The following is a 26,209-nucleotide window of genomic DNA, read 5'->3' on the forward strand; positions in this document are numbered from 1 at the left end:
CCTCTTGTGAGCCATAGCCAATGCCACTGTTCAGTGGGCCATTTGGACCCCATCTCTGTTTTGCTAAGGTGTGGAGCCCAGGCCTCAACTAGCATTGACTGCCTTCGGTTTGTTGGTAGCAATTCAACTCTGCACTCCAGTTCTCTGCATAATTCATGCCTCTCCAATATGAGTTAGAGCTCCTGAGGGTAGGAACTGGGTCACTTCTGTGCCCCTAGGATCTAACACAAAACCTGGCCCAATGCAGGTACGTCTAATATTTGTTGAAAGACTTGAGGGTGAGAATGAGGTATAAAGTTATGTCAGGAGGTCTTCAGGTATCTCCGGGGTTACCTCTGTGCAACTGGAGATATAGGATATACTGGCCTGGCCGAACCTGGGGCCTGCCAAACCCTTCTGAGGAGACCCTCTTGCCCACAGCCCCATTGCTGAAGCAGTAATGGCAGCCATGTTATGAACCACATGACTCATCCTTGGCCAGAGCTGACTGGACAAAGAACGGGCACCTGACCCCAGGCAGCCAATCCAGAGGCTTGTCAGATACCTATGAAGTTTCCTCCTACAAAGTGCTCTGCCTAATGAGGGTTGATGGAGAGGATCCTTCCTGAGCACATTCTCTCTGGCAGGAACTTGAATTGGGAAACTCTGGGAGATAATTGGCCAGATGGTGGCAACAAGACAAAGACACCCAGGGAATGAAACAATATCTACGGTACATTAATTTTTTCTGAACCATTTGAGAGTAAATTGCAGATATCCTGACCCTTCACCCCTGAATATCCTAGCATGTATTTCCTAAGAACAAGGGATTCTCTTGCACAATCACATACACTTACTAAATTCAGAAAATTTAACACTGATACAGTATATTATCTAATATACTATCCATTTTCACATTTTGCCAATTGGCTTAATAATGTCCTTTAAAGCAACTGTGGTTTTTCCAATGCAGGATCCAATCCAGGATCATTATTGCACTTACGTGTCTTTGGTTTCCTTTAATCTCAAACAATTCTTCAGACTACTTTGGTCTTTCCTGTCATTGTTTCTGAAAAATCTAGTTCAGTTATTTTGTAGAAGTCCCTCAATTTGGGTTAGCCCGAATGTTTTATATTCAGGTTTTATGCATTCTTGGCAGGAATCCTACATAAGTAAGAGTCACATCAGGGGGACGCGCTGGCACTTTGTGATGTTATCTGTGATCACTTGGTTGACATGATGTCTGTCAGATATCCATTTCAAAGGTACTATTTCCCCCTTTGTAATTAATAAATAATCTGTGGGAGCTACTTCGAGACTGTGTAAGTATCTTGTTCTCCCACAAACGTTCACTCGGTGGTTTCAGCAACCATTGATAATTCTTACCTGAGTCATTTATTACTTTGGTAGCTGCAAAATGGTGATTTTCTAATTCTACCATTCTATTTAAACACTTGGCATTCTCCTGCAAAGAAGAGCTTTCCTTTCCTCCCATTTATTTATGTATATCGGTTTGTTCCTTTTTTTTGAGACAGAGTCTCTGTCACCCAGACTGGAGTGCAATGTCGTGATCTCCACTCACCGCAACCTCTGCTTCCTGGGTTCAAGCAATTCTTAAGCCTCAGCCTCCTGAGTAGCGGGGATTACAGGCGCCCGTTACCATGCCTGGCTAATTTTTGTATTTTTATTAGAGATGGGGTTTCCCAGGCTGTTCTTGAGCTGCCGACCTCAGGTGATCCGCCTGTCTTGGCCTCCCAAACTGCTGGGATTACAGGCGTAAGCCACTGTGCCTGGCCTAATACGTTCCTTTTTAATTCAATGTCTTATAATCCTTTGCTATCTTATTCATGTTGATGCTTAAATTTTTCCAGATTTGGCCAGTGGAAAACAACTTCATGCTACCTTCTATGTTTTTTTCCACATATCACCATAATTTTTTGAGCACTTTCTTACTTCTTGGTGTAATGATTCCAGTACTCCTTGAACTTTTCTTGCTCCCAGCCTTGCAATCAACCATTTCTCCAAGGAGTCCTTGTTCTTTTTAGTGGAGAATGTTGTTTAGAAACCAAGATGTAGGCACTTGATAGTCTCACTGTTCCTAAGTTGTCACTACTTCTAAGCTCTTTTTAAAATAAATGTATGTATGTATGTATGTATGTATGTATGTATGTATGTATGTGTATGTACCTACCTACCTACCTACCTACCTGTCTGTCTGTCTAGATAAGATCCAACACTGCCGAGTTCTTGCTTGCCTTCCTCATTCCATATTTTCATCACTCTTCTCTCATAGTGGAATCCCTGGCTTCGAACAACATCAAAATATTTACTCATTTGTTCAGTCCTACATTGGACACTAAATAGTTGCAGAATTGATACATCCATACAACTGTCAAGCACAAACTTACTAAGTTGAAGATTCCTTTGCCATCTGTTTGCCACTGACAGTATATCACCAAATAACTGTGTTCAGGATGTTATATTCTGATGGAGTGGTGCTGTTGAGGCCCAGGGTAAAGCCACACTCCTGAGGGTAAGGCATGGGCATCCCCAGGATCCATCACTAGGAAGAAGGGTTACTTTGATGGGACCCAGGGGTAGAAGGCAGATCTTAGGTGTGGTTTGGAAACTATTTTTTTTGGTCTTGCTCTCCAGGCATGGCCTTTGAAGCAGGCAGTGACCTGGGCTTCTGTGAGCTGGGGGAAAGATGGTGCTCCCACGTGGAAGCAGGAGGAGCTAGGAGGGGTGGGACCTGCAGGTTCAGGCCATTTTTTGACCAGATCATCCTGCTGTGTGTTCTCTCAGACTTGATTTGCCTTTTGCTGTCCCAAGCCACAGAAAGCCTTAGCTCAACCTCTTTGGGTCCATGTGCATTGAGTCCACACTTGGGCTGGAGTGCTAGAGGGGATAATATGGTTTCCTGAAGGCTCTGCAGTGAGAAACACCCTGGGGGAGGTGATCTCCATAAACTAAAGTCAGAGTGGCCAGGGGTAGAGATTTCCCCCCCACTGCCACCCACTTAGGATCCGGGCTGCATTTTATTAAGGGCAATGGGGATTTCCTGACATCCTTTCATTGTTTAATTAAGGTGACAGAACTGGCTTGGTCCCAAGGTCAACTGACTTAGCGGCAGAATCTGAGTTTCTCCAATGTGTGACAATCAAACCGACATCAGAATGCAGTAGCACGGACCCATTCCAGTTATGCATGAATGGCAAACCCATTAACAGTGACCATGTCTTTTCTTCTACAACGAACAGCAGTAATTTATGATGGAGTCTTAGATTCTCGGTGTGGAGAAAATTAGTTGTGTCACACAGCATTGCTCAATGGGATGAAGTGCTCGTCACAGGAAACTGACAAGGCTTGTCTGGCTTACACACTGCAGTGGAGGGAGCCCCTCCCTCCTGCTCCTGGTGAGGTGGTGCACAGTGCTTGCACTGAGCCACAGCCTTCTCCTCCTGGACCTGCACTCACTGGGGCTCATCTCTCCCCTGGGGTTCCTCAGAATAATTCCAAGCTCTCTCTTTGCGTCTGCACACCTTCCACAGGAGGGAAGATCTATGGAGAGGGGACACACCACTGTGCCGTCCTCCACAAGGCCTCCTTGCCAGTCAACCTGCTGGAGTTTACCACTGCTCTACAGACTTATCACTCCTACAGGCTTAGAATGGAGCTCAGCACTCCAGGCGGTGCTGAGCAAGTCAGCCTGACCTCTTGTTCGGGATCTCCTTGGCTTTCTATGTGATCTTCCACCAGTGATTCCTATGTTCCTTCAGGCTGACCAAGACCCATCAGGTAGTTTTCACAGAACTGCTGCTAGCCCAGTCTTTCCCCCTGTGCTGCTGGCATTCCAGTCTGGCTACCTTTGCCTTTCTCTTCGCTGCTGCCCTTCCCCCAACCCCACCTTCACTGCTCTGACCTCTCTGAATCCTGAAATCTGAATTCTTATCTTTGGCCTTTCAGGTCCGCACCCATCTCAGTGACTTCAAGCACAGTCCTGGCAGGAGGGTAGCAAACACAATGGGCCCACTGAGAGTTCAGAGAAGTCAGTGGTCCTGGGGTGGCAGAGCTGCTCCCACACCCACCTTCCCCATACTCAGGCACTGATCCAGAAATCAACTGCAAAAATCTTCTGGTCACTAATGTTGTCCTTACACAGCCCCATCTCCCTGTCACAGGTCACAGGTCACAGTGGCAGGGGTTGGGGTAGTTTTGGGGGTGATGAGGTTCCTGTTCCCGTGAGGCTGGGGATGGGCATCTGGAAGAAAATCAAGTGACTCCCGTACTGAACCACAAAGCAGACTGTACAAGCTGTGCGTGTTGTCTAATCCATCCCGATTCTGCCTGGGCCTGGAGTTCGCAGTGGTCTGTGCAGTCACACATGGGGAAAGATGCACCTGAGCATGCAACCTGCAGGGCCAGGTGGGCTACCCACCCCCCAACCCCCAGTGCTTGTCATTGTCGTGCACCAAAGCACCACTAGAGGGCACCGAAGAGCCATGTGAAGGGTCCAGCCTGGTGGTGGTGGATTACCCTCTGCTGGGGACACAGAACTACCGTAGCACGGCGGGGCTGGAAACGGTGGAGCCGTCAGCAGCATCTTGGGCTCCTCTGGAAGGCACCCAAAGGCCTTACACGAGGCCAGATTTCCAAGCACCATGGAGGACTCCCCCACTTTTGGAGCAGCTGTTGGGGGCTTCTGGGGAAGGACTCAGGCTATACTTGGGCACTGCTCTTGGTCTGTTCCCAGTGTAGACTGTCCATGCAGGCCAGGGCCAGCGAGCACAGGGTGCTGATCCTGCAGACATCAGGGGCAGGGCCTAAGCCCAGGCTTTGGCCTCTTCTCTGCAGGACAGCATTTGCACTGCCCTAAGAACGTTTTTCTTGCTCTGGATAACTGGCCTGCAAACATTTTCAACTGTTTTTTTTTTTTTTTTTTTTTTTTTTTTGAGACAGAGTCTCACTCTTGTTCCCAAAGCTGGAGTGCAATGGTGCGATCTCGGCCCACTGTAACCTCCACCTCCTGGGTTCAAGCGATTCTCCTGCCTCAGCCTCCCAAATAGCTGGGATTACAGGCGTGCACCACCATGCCCAACTAATTTTTATATTTTTAGTAGAGATTGGGTTTCTCCATGTTGGTCAGACTGGTCTCGAACTCCTGACCTCAGATGATCCGCCCGCCTCAGCCTCCCAAAGTGCTGGGATTATGGGCGTAAGCCACTGTGCCTGGCTGCTTTTTTTCTTTATTTTTCTTTCTTACTTGTTGCTGTCTTTGGCAATTGCCTAAGAAATCATTCATTCATTCATTCATTCATTCAGTGAATAACTGTTAAGCACTACCATTTGCCAGATACTGTTCTGGGCATGGGGCATGCAGCTATAACCTGGATAGACAAGAGCCCTGTCCTCACGGCTCTCCCATTCCAGTAAGACCAGGACAGTTCTCATGAGAGGCAGCCTCAGAAAGAGGGGGCTGACTTCACCTGATAATATCAGCCATAAGGACACCAAGAGCTGCCTTCTCATGAGTGACAATAATGTGCTCATTGCTGGGTTGGGAACTCTACACCTGTCATCTTGTTTAAGTCATAAAAATCCAACAAGGTGTTATACTTATTTCACAGATGAAGAAACAGAGGCACAGAGAGATGAAGTAACTTGCCCAAGATCTCCAGCTAGTAAGTCTCGGGGCTGAGATTCAACCTAGGGGTGTGTGACTCTCAAAGCAGCACTCCTTCCTCCTTCACCATGAGCCTTCCCTAATGTACCCTCCTCTCACATGCATCATTGTGTCAAATCGGAGGAGACAGTGGGTGTAACCAGTTCTACAAACTGCTAAGTGCTTATTTGAGGGAGGAAGAACTTCATCGTTAAACATTCAATAGTGGCTTCCCCTGAAGCCCCCAGAGCTTTAGGGTGAACGCTGTGCTTTGGTGCTGTGAGCTGAACTCAGGCTGATAAAATGCTCTTTCCTGCCTGGCAGGGCACCGTGTCCAGCAGTGAGGTCACACCGGTTTGGGACGGCCAGAAGATGGAAGTGCGCACACCTGACTTCTGGTCAGGCTGCTGCTCAGCAGGAGGCACGCAGAAGCTGCCTGGGAAAGCCTCTCCCATCTGTGCGGCAAAAGGAGAGCAGCTGGCCCGAGAGTCCCTCTGCATAATGCAATTACTCACAATGTAGGTCAGTGCCCCCTGCAAATATCCCGCTCTGTCCGGCTGCACAAACTGACAGGCAGGGAGTTGGAGCATGAGTGGAGGTGTTGAGGCCAGAAAGGTCAAAAGGCTTGGTCCTGCTACAGACTTGCTGGATGATCTTGGGCTAATCCCTGCCCTTTTCTAGACCTCAGTTTCCCATTTGTGAAGGGAGCCCATGGGTTAATTTACAGTGTAGTTAATGGGAGTCTGAGTCATTGGGGGATGACTCTATCTGTCCTACATTTCATGACTGTATTTGTCCTACATTCATTCCTTTGAAATCGACTCCATGAGGATTTGTCACATGCCTGCTGTGTGTCATGCACCATGTTGGTGTGGGGGTACAGGGTGAATGAGACCGACATGGTGCTTGCCTTCTTGGAGGGTACATTCCAGTGGAATGGGGGCTGTTCATCACAGGCATTCAACAAACCACACAGTACACCTGTGAATACAAGCGATGATAAATATTCCTAAAGGAAACCACGGGTCCTTGGAGGGGTGCTAATGGGGGAAGTTGTTTCAGATCAAGTAGCCTGGGATGGCTACTCTGCAGTGGTGACATTTAGTCTGAGACCTGGCGGATGAGAAATGCCAGCCATGTGAAAAGCTAGGGGAAGAACACACATGGTAGAGGGCATGGTAAGGGAAAAGAACCTGAAATGCAAAGACATCAGTATATTTTAGGAACCCTCATGTGGTGAGAGAGGCTGAAGTGTGATAAGTGAGAGGACAGCGTGGCTTCTCACTCGATAACGTGAGCACGAACAGCCTGGGGAGCTTGTTAAAATGCAGATTCAGGTGCGCAGTCCCGGCTGGGGCCTGGGATGCTGCATTTCTAAGCAGTTCCAGGTGAGGAGCTGATCCAGGGGTCACCCTTTGGGCAGCAAGGCCTTAAAGGATTTTAAACAATAGGGTAACATTTGGTTCTCAACTTAGAAGCAGTCTGGTTAAGAATGCAGATTCTCTTTGTCACCTGCACACCTCTGACACAGATAGAGTGATGACTTAGCACAAGGCCAGACTTGACAGGGCTCCTCTGTATGTTTCTGACCCTGGACCAGACCTTGACAATCATGTCTTCTCTGCGTCCTGTGCAGGGCTGGCCAGGGCGGTCAGGGCCGGGCGGGGAGACAGCCCGGGCAGGGAGGGTGTAGTCCAGTGGGTGCACATGAAGAGGGCCACCCAATTTGCCTCTCATCACGGGGATCTCAGCTGGGGTCGACTGGACCTTTTATTCCTGCCACCGCTGTGGCTGGAACGGGTTCCTAGGCCTGGCCCGGCCAGTGCTCCTTTGAGGGAGGGGGTGCTTTCCATCTTCTGACCAGCTCCCAGAAGCTGGCATGTAGAACTTTCTCCCTGGACCATCCCTGCCCCTTTTCTTTTTGTAAACATTTCCAATGTTGATTTTTTAAGTATGTGGAAAAATTGGCATTTTTTTTTTTTTTTTTTTGAGATGGCGTCTCGCTCTGTCGCCCAGGCTGGAGTGCAGTGGCACGATCTCGGCTCACTGCAAGCTCCGCCTCCTGGGTTCACGCCATTCTCCTGCCTCAGCCTCCCAAGTAGCTAGGACTACAGGCGACTGCCGCCACGACCGGCTAATTTTTTGCATTTGTAGTAGAGACGGGATTTCACCATGTTAGCCAGGATGGTCTCGATCTCCTGACCTCGTGATCCACTCGCTTCGGCCTCCCAAAGTGCTGGAATTACAGGCGTAAGCCACTGTGCCCAGCCTAAAATTGGTAGGTTTTTCTGCTGGGGGTGAGTGTAGGTGTGCATATAAATGTGAGTTTGTGTCAGTGTGTGTGTTGGGGGTGTGTGTGTGTGTTGGGTATGTGTGGGGTGTGGGGGGTGTGTGTGTGTGTGTGTGTACGCGTGTTAGGGGGTATGTTTGGCCTTTCCAGGCTACATTTCAGAGTCTTGAGATGGTTTTCCTTTCCTGGGAAGGCAGGTGAGTCAACATGGCCTGTTTTGGGGGACATGGGGGATGCCAACAAGGATGCCTAGGCAGGGAGGGGAAAGGAGCAGGGCTCAGATCCCAAGTCCACCTCTTGTCAGCTGTGTGACTTTGCACATGTCTCCCAGCCTCTCCGAGCCATAACCTCCTCATCTACAACCTCCCAGGGCTGGCAAGATGATCAAAGGAGGTGCAGTGTGACTCGCAGGCTGGAGAGACGGGAAAGCCTGCTCCCGATGTGGAAAGCATCGTTATTATCTCCTGCTGCAGAGAGCCACAGAGTGCTAGAGCTGGGAGGAACCTTCCAGATCCCTCAGGGGCTGGACTGCTTATCTCCACAGCAGCAGCCTCACACCTCTGAGGCAGCAAAGCTAGAAGCTGTCATTTCAAGGTAAGGTTTTTTTTTGTAGAATGTTATGATTACAAGTTTGGGTGTTTTCTTTTTTTTTTTTCTTCAATATCAGAGATCTGGAAGGGACATGTAAGATCACTCACCAGGGTTTCTCAATATGGGCACTTCCAGCCACTTTTCTTTGGGGAGGCAGAGGGGGATTCTTTGCTGTGAGGGACTATTCTGTGCTGGGCAGGGGGCACAGAACCCCTGGACCCTGGGTACTAAAGGCCATGAATGTCCTCTAGTCACTGTGACAGCCCTGATCTCCCTCCTCTCTCCCCATTTCCAAACACGAAGGGGCTTCTGAACTGATCCAGTTTCTCTTCTTATAGATGGAGAAATGCAGGCCCAGAACAGAACCTGGAACTAGCAGCTGTTTTGGCAGCCGGATGAGATGTCCCCAGGGAGAGCCATGCCTCTTGTGGAAAGTGCCTGCTCCTCACCTTCAGGAAGTTCTTCTAAAATTCAGGAACTGCTTGACGGGTAAGGGGACCACTGTGCATCTGTGACCCAGGAATAGGACCTGGAGCCTACAGGAAAGGCCTGGGAAAGGGCAGGAGTCTGCAGCAGGCTCAGGACCTCCCCAGGACTCGGCCCTGGGGGTCTAAGACAATCCTTCCTGGATCTCAACACCCAGGAGGTCCTAGCTGATGTGGGACAAGAAACTATTCACATGGTCACCCGAGTTTTGTCAAAGCCACATTATTGAGTGGACAGTTCTGTTTCCTGATCTCAGGCAAGCAAATCCCTTCCCCTCAGAGGTCCCCTCCATGCCTACATTCAGTGATTCCGTGGTAGCAACACCAGACAGGAGCAGACAGCTCCAGGCCTGGCTGCTGGGCTCTTGCCTATACCCCACCCTCAGCAGGATGGGGCAGCCTGGACCCCTTGTGCCCCAACCTAGCAGAAATCAGCAGGATGGTGTTGCCTGGGGGTGCACGTGGGTGCAACCAGTGGCTGAACCGCCTCTGTCCTGAGAGTGGAGCCCTGCTTTCTTCCTGTGGTCCAGGGACAAGCCTGACCTGCTAGCAGCAGGCAGAGCCAAGGTGGGGGGTGGGGGCCACCGAGGACCCTGACCCAGCAGGCAGACGATGGGGAGAATGATGACAGGAGACAGAGAAAGACAAAAGGAGCTGAAGAGGAGCCTGGTCCCTCAGACACAGTATGGTACAGTAAGATCCTGAGAGCTGTCAATTAAACCTGGAGAAGTTGTGTGGCTTATACCTAGTACTAAATGACTGGGAGAGAAAAGCACCTCGTCCTTACTTGCTTCCTCGATCACCTTCTCTCTCGTGTGCTTTTGCCTCCTTCCCCTGCCCAGGGCCGTAGCCCAGCACTGGCCTGAAACTCCTCCTTCCCTGCTTTCTGCTTCTCAGCCTCTTGGTTCCCTCTTTCTTCCCCTTCAGTGAGCTTCTTGAAAAAGGAGACTACACTCTCATCCATCATCTTCCCCTCCCACCGCTCTCTAGCCTAGTTCTGCTGAATTGCTCCCCCATCATTTCCAGGGAACTCCTGGTGGCCAGATGCAGGAGACCCTATTTGGTCCTCTGCTTCCAGGCCCTCCGGGCTGGCCCTCTACCCGCTCCCTGCCTCCAGCCACCAGGGGCATCCTCTACTCCTGCCTAGCCTCTCCCAGTCTGAACTCATCACCTTCTCCCTTAAACCTGCTGTTCCTCCAGGTTGGCTAGCTCAGAAAGCAGCCCACTGTCTGCCCAGGTAAGACCAGAACCTGGTGTCTCTCCAGCCCTTCTCATTCTTTGATGTCCACCCCGGCTCCAACATCCAATCGCTTGTCACATACAGGTGAGTGCACCTGTGTGAAGTTCTCTCCCCTCTGCCCTCCCTCCTGCCCCAGGCTCTTGCTTTCGGTCAGGACCTGGTCTCCTCTCTTGTCTCTCCCCATCCCATTCCTCCTCTATGTTGCCTCCAAGTAATTATCCGCACTATGCTAATCCCATGCTCCAAGACCTTCAGTGACTCCCCAGACTGCAGTGAAGACGTCCAGGCCCCATGATCCCAGACCCCCAATGCTGTGATCTGACCCTCCATACCTGTCCAGACTTGTCCCCATTCCCCAGTCTCAGCCATGACTCAGTCCATCATCTCTCCTCCTGGTGCCCTTATTGTGGGGTTTCCTTGCCCTGGGATACCCTTCTTCATAGCACGGTGAAGCTTGCATCCATTCTTCCAGGCCTCTGGGGCTCCTCCACATCTACCGTCCCAAACACCCGCCTTCCTGCCTTTTTCAGGAGGACTTAGCCTGTGTTGGAGGTACCTGTGTTGGGTTCTTTCCGGTTTCGCTGTCACTCCCACCCGTCATCTGTACCTCCTCTGACCCCCTCACATTCACTAACTGTTCACCGTGGGCCAGATTCTCTGCTAAGTGTGCTATACACAGTCTCATTTCACCCACTCAATCACCGCAGGCATGAGCGCTAGCACCACCCCATTTTAGGGGACATTAAACGAGGCTCCATAAGGCTGAGTGACCCACTCCAGGTTACACAGGAGTGAAGGAGAGCGGAGCTGTGACTTGAACCTAGGTCCGCCTAACACCTCTTCAAACCTTTAAACCACAAATCTAGATCTTCCAACAGTGTGCCCTGGTCATGTGGCAGGACTGGGTATAAGGGCCCCAAGATAGTGCTCTCCTCCGCCTTGGGGCACATGGGTGGGCCAGGCACCACCAGCCACAAGCAGGCTCTGTGGTCACCAGGGTGCTGTGCGAATATTGGGTGCTGTGATGTGAAAGAGGATGAGAAGCCCTGCCTTAAATTAGACTTGATCGTGGCCCTGAGCCAGCAAGGGCAGCCCTCTTCCCCATACTTCCTGCCTGGCCTAGGAGTGCCTGCTCAAGTGCCCCACCCAGCTGCACCTTACCCCAGGCCAGACTCCTCTGGCCAAGGATCCTCTTTTTGGGGGAGAAGGTGGTAACTGGCCTTGGGCTTGGGGTCAGATCTGTGGCCCCAAAGTGAGTAGAGCTCCCAGAGGGCCCTGCCCAAGCTGTCCAGCTCCAATCCTGGTGTGGCCATGCAGAGGCTGTGTCTCTCATCACCTTCTCACAGGGCTCTGCTGAGAACTCAGTGCACAACCGGGTTGGCTGTTCGTCATGACTCCCTGCTGTCAAGTCCAAGCCCAGCTTGGCGTGAATGGAGAGGTGACAGAACTAGAGTGTGAAGATCCTCTAAATCAGGACTCTGTAGCATGCGGGATCCTGGACAGAACTATTTTACTCTACTAGAGCTGAGTGTGTGCATTCAATGTCAAGGTTTTCAGTTTCATTAGATCTGCCCAACCACTCTAGGAGGTTAGTCATCAGCCTCACTCCCATTTTGCATGGGAGAATACTGAGCCCAGGAGCAGGCTGGAACTTACCCAAGGTCACATATCAAGAGTTCAGGGCAACTGAAACTCAAGCATCTTAACTCCAGGCTCAGGGCCCTGTCTGTTGTTCATGCTCCTCCCTGGGACTCTGGCTGATTCTGGGACTCCCAGCTCACACGGAGAAAGGCAGGCTGCTGCCTGGATGAACTTCAAGTGTTCCTTCTCCTGTTCCCTGCTACATCTTAGATTTTACAGTGTGTCCTTGGCTAAAGGCAGCCTGGGCACACTACAGCGCCCTGGTGTAACGGACGGCCATGGGTCTTGCACTTGAACCAGGGTCTGGCTCCAGGACTGTGACATGCTCACCCTGAGCCCCAGGTTCTCCTCTGAGAAATGCTGGGGTCACCTGCTTTGAGGGCTGTTCTTAGTATGAAGCAAGAGCACAGTAAGACAAAAGACTACAGAGCTGACACACACACACGCACACCCCACAGTGGTGCATTCCAGAACAATACACTCATTTCATTTTCCTGTTGTCATTCAGAGAGGCAAGCGTACTGGGAGCCACAAAAGTGCAATGTTGCAAAGACTCTTCCAAAATAGGATGCTGTAATGGCTGCTGTGGCCATGCTGGCGGTGTGTGGGGATCTCTGGGTAGCAGCAGGCCATGGGAGAGTGTGCATCCCCCCTTCTGTGCTCTGCAGTGGAGCTCATTTTTCTGGGCCAGGTTCTTGCCTGCCTGCAATCCTACTCTGATGACGGAGTTACCAGTGATGCTCAGAATGCTCCAATTTCATTCTAACTATAAACCTGTTCTCAACTCATCTCTCATATACCCTTTGGCAACAAATATATAGAAATGAACCTGTGAACTTTATACACACACACATACACACACACTCACACACATACACACACACACACACTCACACACATATAAGTCTTCTGAGGTCACATTATTCTAGTTTATAGGGTCACACAACTTTTGGGCTTGAAGAGACTCAAGTGTCTTCTCTCATGTCTCTTTGTTAGGGTATAGTCTCTGCCAAGGGCCTACTGTCCAGCCTCTTTGCATACCTCTGGTGATGAGACACTCACTAACTCCTAAGGAAGTCCAGTTCATTTATGGTTAGATTGGACTTAAACGTGAACATTCTTCCTTATTTTGAGCTGAAATCCATACTTCAGAGACCTTTGCCACTGGCCCAGGCTCTGTCCTCTGGGGCTCCTCCCTTGGCTCTAGGACAGCAATTCTTTTTTTTTTTTTTTTATAGAGTCTCACTCTGTCGCCCAGGCTGGAGTGCAGTGGTGTGATCTCGGCTCACTGCAACCTCTGCCTCCTGGGTTTCAGCAATTCTCCTGCCTCAGCCTCCTGAGTAGCTGGGATTACAGGTGCATGCCACAACACCTGGCTGATTTTTATATTTTTAGTAGAGATGGGGTTTCCCCATGTTGGTCAGGCTGGTCTTGAACTCCTGACCTCAGGTGATCCACCCACCTCGGTCTCCCAAAGTGCTGGGATTACAGGCGTGAGCCACCGCGCCCGGCCTAGGACAGCAATTTTGAGGTTAAAGACAGCAGTTGTGCCCTCTGAGCCAACTATAGGTTTACAAGGGGATCTGAGTAGGGCAAGACAGTTATCCTCTTCCCATGGATAGTACCCTGTTCACCTGGGGCTGTTCCTGAACTTGCCTTAGTTATCTGGCAGCCAAACCATAGCATGGAGCTCAGCAGACTACATGGTTAATGCTCACGTTTATGGAATTTTGGGGCTTGAAATAGTCACACACACATGCACGTGATGTTCTCACACATACACGTACATGCACAAGCACAAACACACACCTCTTTGGTGTTCTTCAAAGATCTAAGGGCCCATGCATCCTGTGATTCAGAAGTGCCAATATTTTCCTCTGCTGCCCGGGAGAAATACGCTCATGACCACCTTGTCATACCCTTCATGACCTTTTAGGATATGCAGCCTAGTGCGAAATTCCAGAAATAGGCTACCAAAGGCTACTGATAGCGACCTTAATGATCTCACGACAAGTAATTGGGAAGAGCCAAATGAGAGAAGGGAGTGGGCAATCCAGAGGAAAGATGGAGCCAGGGGAATAAGAATAGGAATGTAGATTTAAGGAAAGTTGAAGTTGTACATTTTTTTCTGTGAACCAAAGAAGGTGACGTAGCTTTGGCACAGCAAAGCAGTGAGCATATAACTGCCTCTAACTACAACTTAGCATTTGTCCCATATATAATCTCATGTTCTCCTGTAACAATCCCATGCAAGGTAGGACAGGAAGTATTAGCCCTAATTTACGGAGGAGGAACCTGAGGCTCAAGGAGGCTCAAGGAACTGACCAAAGAAAAGGTAGAGTGGTAGAAGCTGATGCCTACCAACATCCCATCTGCTCATGCATATTCTCAGCCTTTTTATAATTAGATGGTGGGGGTGGGAGATCATGTGACTAAGTCTGGCCAATGGGCTGTGGGTGGAAGTGACATTTGACTCTTGTGGGCTGAAGCACTGAAGACCTGTTGCAAGATTGGCCTGCTGCCTTGTGTTGTGGTCCAGACCAGAGTTGCCTCATGGAAGATGGCTGCCCCGGAGAACCACCTGGCTTCACAGCTGGACTTTGTGTGAGCGAGAAATAAACCCTTGTTGCATGGAGCTACTGAGATTTAGAGGTTCCTTATTGGGCCTGGCCAATACAAAAGGGCAATTACATTTTTTTTTTATGTCAGCACGAGTCAGGCACTTTGCTAAGCACTTTGTGTATGTCACCTCATTCAATTTTTGAAACTATTTTGTGAGAAAAGTATTATTTCCTCTTTGTACTATATGGGGAAGCTGAGGCACAGAGCAGCAAAGCCTACTTGCTCAGGGTCATAGAACTACAAAGGTGTGGGCCCTGAATCTGGGTCTGTGTGATTGAAAAGCCTTGATAAGCTCTGGGGATTTGCAGAAACAGATGGCTATTGTGTTTCAACACCCTGTTGGGCTAAACGCTTCTTTTGAAGATGGAAGACTGTGCAGATTGCTTTCTCATTCAGATTTTATGCCTGAGTAAAATCCTTGTGCTATGATTTATTATAGCAACACTGATTTTCCAATTTTAAGACAACAATGCAGCTTGAAATAAATGGAAAGAAAACAGGGAAACATTTGAAACCTGTGGTTTAGATCATCATTATGTCTTGCGGGAACTTTTTGGGGGCCTCCTCGTTTTCTCCTCTGCCTCCAGTCTCCCCTTACCCTCTCGACTGCTGGTGTCACTTTCTAAAACAGAACCTAAGCCTGCCCCCACCTGCTCAAAACCCATAGCGGCTCCTTGGCCCTTCCAGCAGCACTTCCTGAATTCAACTTCTTAGAATAGGTAATATAAATATGCTACATATTTTAATTTTATGCTAAAATTTTAAATTGGCCATTTCTAAAACTTCTTTGGCTAATAGTCTCATGGCCAAACAAGTTTTGGAAGTGCTAATTTAAACATTAACAATTAAAATTAAATTTATTAACTAAAAAATATAAGGCTGGGCGCGGTAGCTGATGCCTGTAATCCCAGCACTTTGGGAGGCCGAGGTGGGCAGATCACTTGAGGTCAGGAGTTTGAGACCAGCCTGGTCAACATGGTGAAACCTCGTCTCTACTAAAAGTACAAACATTAGCCAGATCTGGTGTGCACCTGTAATTCCAGCTACTTGGGAGGCTGAGGCATGAGAATTGCTTGAACCCGGGAGGTGGAAGTTGCAGTGAGTCAAGATCGCGCCACTACACTCCAGCCTGGGTGACAGAGTGAGACTGTCTCAAAATTAAATAAATAAATAAATAATAAAACTGCAGAACTTTCCAGAACCTTTAACACACTAAAAGTATATTACACATTTCCAAGAGGCAGATACATAGTTTTGAGGATTTCTTAAACTTCAGACCCTATGATCTTCCATTCCCTTTTATTTTAGGACAGCTAATGGGATCAATATTCTAAACCATATACTTTGGGTGGATATTGGCTTTTAGGATAAAGTCCGTACTTCTCAAGGTCACATTTAAGGCCTCCCAGGACCTGGTCCAAGGCCACCCTCTAGCCTCATCTCACAAACCCCTGTCTCCATCTGCCCCAGGGTTCAATTCCCCTGCTTCCTCCCCCTAGACTTCTTACTGTCTAGCATCTCACTCCGTGCTGCGGTATGGGGTTCTTTGAGCTGTGACGTGGAGAGAAGACAAGGATTGAGGAACAATGTCAGAAACTTAACAATACAGAGCCTCTATTTGGGAGAATGTTAAAAACACTCTATTAGTGACGTGGCTGATTTGAAAATGGGAAATGATGATTGCTCGACTAATTGAAAGCCATGTGTTTACCGAGGCTCAAAGAATCCCTTTTAGAAATGGGAACTGGGCCCGCATATGCCAATGAACAAGGCAAAATGGGTGCACGTTGCAAACAAAAAGTACCAAGAAATGCTGGGCAGAACCAAAGATATCAATGTAATTAATAAAGTAATTAACATGCACAGGAAGTGCAAAAGCTGCCAGGAGGCTGATAAGAGAGGGTTATTAAAAAAGAATGAGCAGTGTAGCAGGGAAGTGAAATTAAGTTTTGCATTTTTTCTTTATCATGGACCCCCAAAATACTCTATGAGTAATAAATAGGCCTTGACTTACTGCAGACATACCAATGAGGCTGGGGCCAGAATTACCTGGTGACCCTCTCCCTGGACAATAAACACATCAATTCATCAGTCAGTCAGTCACTGAGAATGTGGGGAAGTCCAATCGACTAGGAGATAGGGGGTATGGTGGGTGGCAAGGTGGTTAAAGGTGCCAGCTTTGGAGCCAGGCTGCCTGAGCTCTAATCTCAATTCTGTCACTTACAAATGATGTGACCTTGTGGCCACCATGTAACCTTATCATTACCATCTGTAAAATGGGGCTAGACATAGCATCTCTCTCATAGAATTGAGGATTAAATGGCCCGATACGTATAAAGCCCCTAGACCAGCGAGTGCCTGGCCCGAGTGAAATGCCCCTGTGGCAGCCCGCCCAGGCAGCAGCTCCCTGATGACACATGCACTCAGAAGAGGTTTCAAAGATTCACCAAAGAAGGGCAGAGCAAACTGGTGTCTCCTCAGGTCATTTCTGCCGTGGAGAGTCACCAGGATGTTTGTAGGAATGGTTTAAACTGGTAGCTTATCCTTAGACCTATCTGACCCTGGAAGTCCAGGTAAATCTATGCCTTGGTTTCCCCATCAGGAAAATGAGAGATTTGTTTAGATTTCTTGGGTCATTTCCAGCTCTGAAATTCTATGACTCAACACCTAGTCACATAGGCAATCGTTAATTATGGAGGAAGCAAAACCAGCCCTGCCTGGGAGCTCCTTCTCCTCCTCTGCTGCCTTCAAGCTCTATTCTAGGCATCAGGGTCCTTTTGGACCCTTGGGCTGGAAGCTACAGAGTCATTGGACTACTGTGCCTATACATATTCCCAGCCACGTTCACCCACCCTGAGCCCTGTGGCTTGCCTCTGAGGCATCTCACCAATGGGGTATCTTGGCCCTGCCCTTCAGGGCTCACTCTCTCTTGCCCCCTCACTGTACCACCTTCTGAGCTTGTCCCTCTCTCAGAGTGGTCTGTCTCTCCCACTCTCATTTTTTTTTCTTTTTCTCATACAGAAAAGCTGAACAGTGCAACGAACCCTTATGTATTCTCCTCCAGGAATCAATGATGGCTAACATTTTGCCATATCTGCTCCTCTCTCCCTTCCCTCCCCCATCTCTCCTCTCCTTTCCTCTCCTCTCCTTTTCTTCTCTTCTCTCTCTCTCTCTCTCTCTCTCACACACACACGCACACACGCACACTTTTCCCCATAAACCGTTTGAAAGTCAATTGCAGACTCCATGACACTTCAGCATGAAGGTACATAACCACGATATTATCATATCTATTAAAATTAAAAATTTCATAATATTATCTGACAACTAGAGTAGGCATTATCAAGAGCTCATCACATTCTCCACTGCTGAGTTTCCTATATGGCTCTCCAGTGCCTCCAGGTTAAAGTTCAAGCTCCCTCCAGCCCTGCATCTACTTTCTACGCGTAAGCTGCCAGATCCAACCAATTCTTGAACTCTTCTCCAGATACACCCTACATTTTCCTGCTCAAGGGGTTTCATCTACCTGGAATATCGACTCCTTGAGGTTTTATCCATCTTTTGAAGACCTGGCAAAAATTCTATGTTGTCCAATAAACCTTCTAAAGTCACTCTAGTTGAAATGCATCTTTCTTTTCATATCTCCGTAACATCTCAGAAGCAAATGTAATGACATATTTCATACACGGAGGAGGGCAGGGACAAAAGAATCACAGAAATGGAACTGATCCCTGATCAAACTGTGCCTGAAGCCCACTTTACTGCTGGACCTTTTCAAGATGTTAATATATCCCCTCTATTGTTTATGCCAGTTTGAGTTACTTGCAACCAACAACATCTAACAGGTACTACAGGTATTGGACCTGACAATCATTTCGCCTTCTAAAGCTGTGAAGCCACAGAAGAAAAATACAGTGCATCATGCTCCAGTATTGGACGCTTGCTGTTCTCCAAAAGCATGTCCCCTCTCTCTACCTTTGCTTTCACGGTTTCTTTACCTGGAATGTCCTTATGTATCTTTTCCTGTCTTTTTCTTTTTGAAAGTGAGGTAAGATTCACATAGCACAAAATTCACAATTTAAACCATTTTAGGTATATAATTCAGTAGTTTTTAATATAGTCTGAATGCTGTGCAACTAGCACTACTATCTCATAGTTTTCATCACCCCCAAAAGAAACCCGTATCCATTAGCAATCACTCTCCATCTCTCCTTCCCTAGCCCTACGCAACCACTAATCTAGTTTCTGTCTCTATGGATTTGCCTGTTTGGGACATTTCACACCAACAGAATCATACAATATGTGGCCTTTTCCGTCTGGCTTCTTTCACTGAACATAATGTTTTCAAGGTTCATCCACATTATAGCATGCGTCAGTACTTCATTCTTTTTGCAGCTGAGTAATATTTCTCTGTGTGGACAGACCACATTTTGTTAATCCATTCATCAGCAGATGAACATTTGGGTTGTTTCTACTTTTTGGCATTATAAATAACGCTCCTATAAACATTCGTGTCTATGTTTTTGAGCAGATGTTTTTATTTTTCTTGTGTGTATACCTAAGAGTGAACTTGCTGGGTCCTAATAGTAACTCTGTTTAATGTTTTCAGGAAAGGATGAACTATTTTGTACAGCTTCTGTTTTCTTTATCCAAATCCCATTTGTTCTTTGAAGACTTGGGGGGAAAAGTCCCTCTTCTCCATTTTTTTTTTTTTTTTTTTTTTTTTGGTGAAACATTTCTCGAGGCAGGATGAGCAGCCACCTCCTCTGCGTTCCCACAAGGCCCCAGGCGGAGCTATTCTAGCACTTACCACCTACACTGCCATTGTCAATTAACTTGTCCCCCTGGACTGGGGGAGTCCTGAGAGCAGGGGCTGCACCTAACCCTCATTGTGGCTCCAGCATCTGGCACATAGTGGGTGCCCAGTAAATGTGGGTTTGGCAGATGAATGAATGACACAGGTCTCTCCAGTGGCTCTATGGTGCACCTGAGCTCCACGAAGCCTTCTTCATAACAGAGGACAGGCTGTGCTGAGCACCTCCTGGATGTGCGAGCCAGTGAGTGTGGGTGGGGCAGAGAGTGTGGAGCATGAGAAGGCACATGGGAAGTGGGAGTGGGAGCATGCATGCATTTTAACCACACATGCGGCAAGTTCACAGACTGCCTTGGAATGAGCCTAATGAGACTGATCCAACCAGCTCATGCCTAGAAGGGGGAAGTGAGGACAATATACATGGACAAAAAGGTAGCAAAGAGCCTTGATCACAGACAGGTGCTGGAGATAACACCAGTCCAGCCCTCAGGCTGGGATAGAGCTCTATTGCTTATGGAGCAACTTCCCATCCATCAGCTCATTTCAGAGTCAGCATGGGGTATGAAGGAGCCTAGCTTTAGGGATTAGCAGGCCTGGCTTCTCACCTCTGAGCCCCACTTACCACCTATGTGATTCAGAGCCCTCCAGGTGCTCCCCTGCAAAATGGAAACAGAACACTCTTTGCAGCAGAGTCTGCAGGATTAAATGAGTGGATGGCCGTGGAAGTGCACTGGAAGGTGTAAATCTATCCTGCACGTTTGCTCTTGGCAGCAGTGCACCTCAGGACCTGGGAGGCTGGCAGGGTAGTTATGTCAGTTTTCTTATGGAGTCAGGAAATTCTGGGGCAGGGGGTGGAAACAGAAATCACACTGATTGACCTCCTTTTATGTGCCAGGCTCAGAACTAGGTACTTGAACATGTTATCTCAGTTAATAACGCTCACAGTAAATCTGTGAGGGAGGAATGAACTTCCCCTATGGGCACTGGGGCTCAGAGAGGGTAAGTCACTCACCCAAGGTCACACAGCTGGGAGGTGGCAGAATCTGGTCCAAACCTTGTATCACTGTGTTTACAGCTGTCGCATTGTTCCAAAGCCCACAGTGCAGGGGCCTGGGCTGGTGAGTGCATTCTATTTCCTTGGCACGTGAATGTATTTCCAGAAGCCTGCCATATATTTTTAATAATTGGTATGGACATGCAATCTCTTGTCAGCCAGCTTCCCGTCTGCTGTAAGACGCAGATAAGAAAGAAAGAGCCTGAACAGACACAGGAAAATCCTCCACGCCCATCGGCAGAAATCATGCAGGCCCTGAGTACCTTTCTCACTCTAATTCTTCAAGTCTTCTGTGTCTGAATCATGGAAGAAAATGACTTCTTGGGTGAAATATTAAAAGGCCACGCGTGGATGTTCACAGTCTCGCTCTGGCAGCCCTGGTAATGATGGCTCAGAGAGGGCTCTGCAGCCTGGGTCTGGGAGTCAGATTTGATTCCTCTGAGACTCCTAAGCCAGGAATGCTCTGGGCTAGGCTCTGGGGGCCCAGTGGCAACGAGCCAGACACAAGAAGATGGCAACGTGAAGGGCTGGCTTCCGTGGGCTCTGCAAGGGTTCAGGGCAGGCCAGCCAAAGGCCGGGTAATAAACGATGCTCTGTATGAGGGCTAATCTTCATCAAGTGCTCTCCAGGCACCGGGTGTGGACAAGTGTTACAGGCATCCCTTCTAGTCCTCCCCAAAGCTCCATAAGGTGGATGCTTTTCCTGTCTAGGCCCATTTTAAGGATGAAGCCTTCAGAAACGATATTCATTTTCTAGAGCTGCTGTAACAAACTACCATAAATTGGGTGGCTTAAAACAATAGACAATTAATCCTTGCACAGTTTTGGAGGCCAGAAGTCCAAAGTCAAGATGTCTGTTGGGCTGTGCTCCCTCTGAAGGCTCAAGAATCCTGCCGTGTCTTCAGCTCCCGGCGGCTCCAGGCATTCCAGTCTGCGGCTGCATCACTCTGCCTCCATCTCCACATGGCCTTCTCCCCTGTGTCTGCCTCCATCTCCACATGGCCTTCTCCCCTGTGTCTGCCTCCATCTCCACATGGCCTTCTCCCCTGTGTCTGTGTCCCTCTGTGTGTGTTTTTTATAAGGACACCTGTCACTGAGTTTAGGGCCCACCCGGCTAATCCAAAATGATCTCTTCTGAAGATGTTTAACATAATGACATCTGCAAAGACACTTTTACCAAATAAGGCCACATTTCACAGGTCCAGGGGTAAGGATGCAGGTATCTTTTAGGAGGAATGACAATTCAACCCACTCCACTAACCTAACTTCACATAGTAAGTGGCTGAACTGGGATCTGGAGTTAAGCCTAACTCCAGAGTCCACTTGCTTAACCACGAAGGGCTACATGCTGTATATTTACCTGCTGTGTGACCATGGGCATGTTATTTAACCCCTCTGTGCCTCAGTTTCCTCATCTGTAGACCGGGGATAATAATGGTAATTCCCACATGGGGTTGTTGTGAAGATTGAATGACCACTTGGAACAGTGCTTAGCACGTAGCATGCACTCAAGAAAAGCTGTTGCTATGATTATTTTTGCTATTGTTACTCCTAAGACAATGCAGCTTTGTTGAAATCCTAGAAGAAGGCTGAGTAGATCTAGTACTAAGGATGAAGCTGGACTGGAAGGTGATGCTCTCAGATCTAAACATGCTGGATTTGAATATCTGTTCACTCTCATGAACCATCAACCAGATAATCACAGACGTGAAAGAGATTTAAGCATTTATAAGAGAACATTATGCACAATTGGATGCTAATAATTTTGAAAGCATCAATGAAGAAAAAGAAAACAAAGGGACTGATGCAAAAAGAAGCAGGAAGTGTGAATGGATCAACCCCAGTGGAAGGGATACTGACTCATCCAATACCACAAGGCTTGGGTCGGGTTCCAGTTCTCATGCGTAGCAAGCAAGGTTATCTCAGGCCAGTCAGGTCACCTACTCAGCTTCAGTTTCCTCTGATGAATCTCTAAAATGGGGATGTCAAGGTGCTTTGTGAACTCTGCCATGCTGTTGAAATGTGAGACACTGTTATTATTATAGTATATGTTTGCTTACTATTGAGTGCTTGTATGTGAGTGGGGTAGGCCTGGAGTTGGGGTACCAGTCCAGAGAAGGGCAAGAGTGTGGGTGGGTGGGCTGGGAAAGGAGATTTGGGCATGACCAGCAATAATCATGTTTCTTCTGGCTTCTGTCCCCTGAACTTTTGGGTGTGGTTCACAGGTTGTCTCAGCCTCCTGTGACATGAACTGAGCATCTTTGGGGCACATTAAATGTTTCATCCTTTGTCAAGGACAAAACGACTTAGTATTCAAAGTTTAATCCACTATTGCTTTAGGGAGAAACTTCAAGCTAAACGAGGGCAGAAAAGAATGAACATCCCACCACAGGTCTGGCAGTTCCTTTCCGAGCCACCGTGAGTGCTGAGGTGCCCGGACACTGTGGCTCCCTTGTCCTTTTGCTTCCCTGTTGGTTTCTGTGGCCGGTGGTTTCCCTGCGATTGTAGAGTACTTACAAACAAAACTGCCTAAAGTTCTGGTGTGGAACTTGCTCACCCTCTGTCTTCCCATTGCAACGAACAATGCTGCAGAAATAGAAACCTCATAGCTTTTCCTTCTTTCCCCTTCCTTGCTCTCTCTCTCCCACTGGGGAAACAATTGTTCAAATGCTAACACAAGGATTTTCAGAAAAATATGAGACCAGAGGGCCCGTGTAGCTCTTTGGGGTCTGCACACATGAACTCCTCAGGTGGGCCTCTCTCTGAGTCTGCGATTCTTTTGTCATCATCATCTTCTCTGGCTGGCAGGGACCATCTGGACTTCAGATTTTCTGGATTCAGCCTTTTCTTCTCTTACTTTCCAATCTTAAAAATTTATTGTCCTGAGTCTATTTATCACCCTGGTATCCCAGGTACAGTCTTGGGCCCTTCCTAGAGATTTGTGAGAGTCTGGACCAGAGAGTCTTAACTCCAGCTGCACACCAGAACCCACGGCAACTTAAAAAAGTTCCTGATGCACAGTGTCCTTTCTAAGCCAGTTAAATCAGATATTTTGAGGCGTGTGACCCGGGCCAGTATTTTCAAAAAGATATTTTCTGGGTGATGTAGCCAGGATTGAGAACCACGAGTCTAGCTTCTCTTTGAAATCATTAAACAACAACAACAACAAAACTTCCTCTTCACCTTTAAAATATTACTTATGTTTCTTTTTAGTATCAAGATATTCATCCAATATTCAATCCAGCTACTGAGCAACCACATTACCTGGTCAGCTGTTGTCAATGCTGACAAGAATCACGCCAGGGAAGCTTGTCCATCCATCCATTCATTCATGCATGCCTTCCTTTGTGCTTTCATTGACTCATCCATTCAACCACATATTGAGCTATGTGCCTGTCTGGCCCTGTGGGAGGCCATGGAGAAAGAGCTCTGAGTAAGATAGTTAAGGGCCCTGTTTCACGGAGCTCACATTCTAGTGGATGATAGAAAATAGATGAGAGAATGAGGAATAAGCGATGTGATGGAGAAATAAGGGAAGTGAGAAAGAATTTTGGGGGACATTTAAGGATTTGGTGATCAGGGAGGTGGCATTTAAGCTGAGATTTGAATGACAGGAAAGAGTCAGACATGAAAAGGTTTGCAGGAAGAGTGTTCCAGGCAGAAGAATCATGAATGCAAAGGCACAAAGTTGGGAATAAAGTGGGAGTGTTAGAGCTCCAGACAGAAGGCCCACATGGCTAAAGTGGGGTGAGCACAGGGAGAGGAACTAGATGGAGTCAGATATAGAGCGGGGACTGGATTGTATAGGACCTGTAGCAAGGTAAGAAATTTGGGTTTTATTTTAAATTGGAGAATTTTAAGTGCAAAATAGTAAGATATGTTGTGCTTTTAAAAAATATATCTGGCTGGGCACGGTGGCTCATGCCTGTAATCCCAGCACTTTGGGAGGCCAAGGCGGGTGGATCACAAGGTCAGGAGGTCGAGACCAGCCTGGCCAATATGGTGAAACCCCATCTCTACTAAAAAACACAAAAATTAACCAGGCATGGTGGCACATGCCTGTAGTCCCAGCAACTTGGGAGGCTGAGGCAGGAGAATCGCTTGAACCCAGGAGGCAGAGGTTGCAGTGAGCCGAGATCATGCCACTGACTCCAGCCTGAGCAACAGAGCGAGACTCTGCCTCAAAAAAGAAAAAAAAAAAAAAAAAAAAAAGGATCTTCCAGAATGGCAGATGTAAATCCTGCCTTTCTAGTAATTACATAAAATGGATTAAACACTCCAATTGAAATGCGGAGATTGGTAGAATGAATTAAAAAAAAACATGATTTGATTATATTTGTTGGATATGTGACTCACTTTTGATTCAAAGATAGAAGTAGGTTGAAAATCTATTCGACAATTTTTTGGCTATTCAGGAAAATGGAATATGAGGCATACAAATTGGAATGAAAGAAGCAAAACTCTCTATTTACAAATTACATAATCTTATGGGTAGAAAATTCTAAAGAATCCACAAAGAAGGCTGGGTGCGGTGGCTCATGCCTGTAATCACAGCACTTTGGGAGGCCAAGGCAGGTGGATTTCTTGAGGTCAGGAGTTCAAGACCAGCCTGGACAATATGGTGAAACCCTGTCTCTACCAAAAATACAAAAATTAGCCAGGCGTGGTGGTGGACACCTGTAACCTCAGCTACTTGGGAGGCCGAGGCACGAGAACTGCTTGAACCCAGGAGGTGGAGGTTGCAGTGAGCACCATTGCACTCCCGCCTGGGCAGCAGAGTGAGACTCCGTCTCAAAAAAAAAAAAAAAAAAAAAAAAAAAATTGCTGAAAGAAATTAAAGAAGACCTAAATAAATGAAAAGATAGCCCATGTTCATGAATTGGAAGACAATATTCTTAAGATGGCAATACTCCCCATATTATCTACAAACTCAAATCAACTCTTATGAAAATCCAAACAGCCTTTTTTACAGACATGAAAAAACTGATCCTATAAATCATACGGAATCTTAAGGGACCCTGAATAGCTAAAACCATCTTGCAAGAGAAGAAAAAAGTCGGAAGACTCACACTTCCAATTTTAATGGCCACGAAGCTACAATAATCAAGTCAGCATGGTGTTGGCATAAGGATAGACATATACATTGATGGAATAGAATTGAGAATCCAGAAATACAACTACACATCTATGGTCAGTTGATTTTCAACACGGGTTACAAGACTATTCAATGGGGAAAGGATATTCTTTTCAATAAGTGGTGTCCAGCGGCGGTGGCTCACGCCTGTAATCCCAGCACTTTGGGAGGCTGAGGCAGGCAGATCACCTGACGTCAGGAGTTTGAGATCAGGCTGGCCAAGAGCCTGTTTTTTTAGTCTCTACTAAAAAAACAAAAATTAGCCAGGCGTGGTGGCAGGCGCCTGTAATCCTAGTTACTTCGGAGGCTGAGGCAGGAGAATTGCTTGAACCTGGGAGGAGGAGTTTTCAGTGAGCCGAGATTGTACCACTGTACTCCCACCTGGGCGACAGAGTGAGACTCCGTCTCAAAAAAACCAAAACAAACAAACAGAAAAACAAACAAGCGGTTCTTGCACAACTATATATCCACACGCAAAATAATTAATTTCCATCACTACCTCATACCATGTACAAAAACTAACTCAGAATGGATCAAACACCTAAATGTAAGAACAAATAGTATAAAATTCTTAGAAGAAAACGTAAGTGTAAATCTTCATGACCTTGGATCAGACAATAGTTTCTTAGCTATGACACCTAAAGCAGAAATAATAAAAGAAAAAATACATAAATTGCACTTCATCAAAATTAAAATTTT

The 26,209-nt window shown here is 47.5% G+C and overlaps 1 protein-coding gene across 1 annotated transcript in view; it reads right to left on the reverse strand.

Annotated features, from left to right (window-relative positions):
• The window catches only part of GABBR2 (gamma-aminobutyric acid type B receptor subunit 2), a 420,626-nt gene that overhangs the window by 24,725 nt on the left and 369,692 nt on the right, over nt 1-26,209 (reverse strand). The gene's annotated exons all lie outside the window — the stretch shown is intronic.

Source organism: Rhinopithecus roxellana, chromosome 16 (genome assembly GCF_007565055.1).
Source record: "Rhinopithecus roxellana isolate Shanxi Qingling chromosome 16, ASM756505v1, whole genome shotgun sequence".
Taxonomy (NCBI): Eukaryota; Metazoa; Chordata; class Mammalia; order Primates; family Cercopithecidae; genus Rhinopithecus; species Rhinopithecus roxellana.